This window comes from Etheostoma spectabile, chromosome 22 (genome assembly GCF_008692095.1).
Source record: "Etheostoma spectabile isolate EspeVRDwgs_2016 chromosome 22, UIUC_Espe_1.0, whole genome shotgun sequence".
NCBI classification, from domain to species: Eukaryota; Metazoa; Chordata; class Actinopteri; order Perciformes; family Percidae; genus Etheostoma; species Etheostoma spectabile.
The window spans coordinates 12,158,512-12,158,872 of NC_045754.1; the positions used below are offsets into that span (position 1 = coordinate 12,158,512).

Here is a 361-nt window from a genome sequence, read left to right on the forward strand (position 1 = left end):
AATCTCCTGACCTCAACATAATTGAAAATCTATGGATAGACCTTAAAAGAGCAGAGAGTGACAGACAGTCCAGAAATCTCAAAGTACTGGAAGACTTTTGGAAGGAAGAAAGGGCGAAGACACCTCAAACAAGAATTGAAAGACTCTTGGCTGGTTACAAGAAGTGTTTACAAACTGTGATACTTGCCAAAGGGGGCAGTACAAGGTATTAACTCTGCAGGGTGCCCAAACTTTTGCAGACGCCATTTTTTTGTTTTCTGTTATTATGAAAGTGTAAATGATGGAAATAAAATCTAACTTTTTTGTGACATATAATATGAATGTCTAATCTGTCATTTGATGCCTTTCGGAGATTTTTCCA

General features: G+C 37.1%; 1 protein-coding gene and 1 long non-coding RNA gene across 2 annotated transcripts in view; one reads left to right on the forward strand and one right to left on the reverse strand.

Annotated features, from left to right (window-relative positions):
- Positions 1 to 361, reverse strand: part of vipr1b (vasoactive intestinal peptide receptor 1b) — a 48,257-nt gene that overhangs the window by 17,697 nt on the left and 30,199 nt on the right. The gene's annotated exons all lie outside the window — the stretch shown is intronic.
- LOC116672378 (uncharacterized) overlaps positions 1 to 361 on the forward strand; it is an 11,018-nt gene that overhangs the window by 1,944 nt on the left and 8,713 nt on the right. The window lies entirely within an intron of this gene.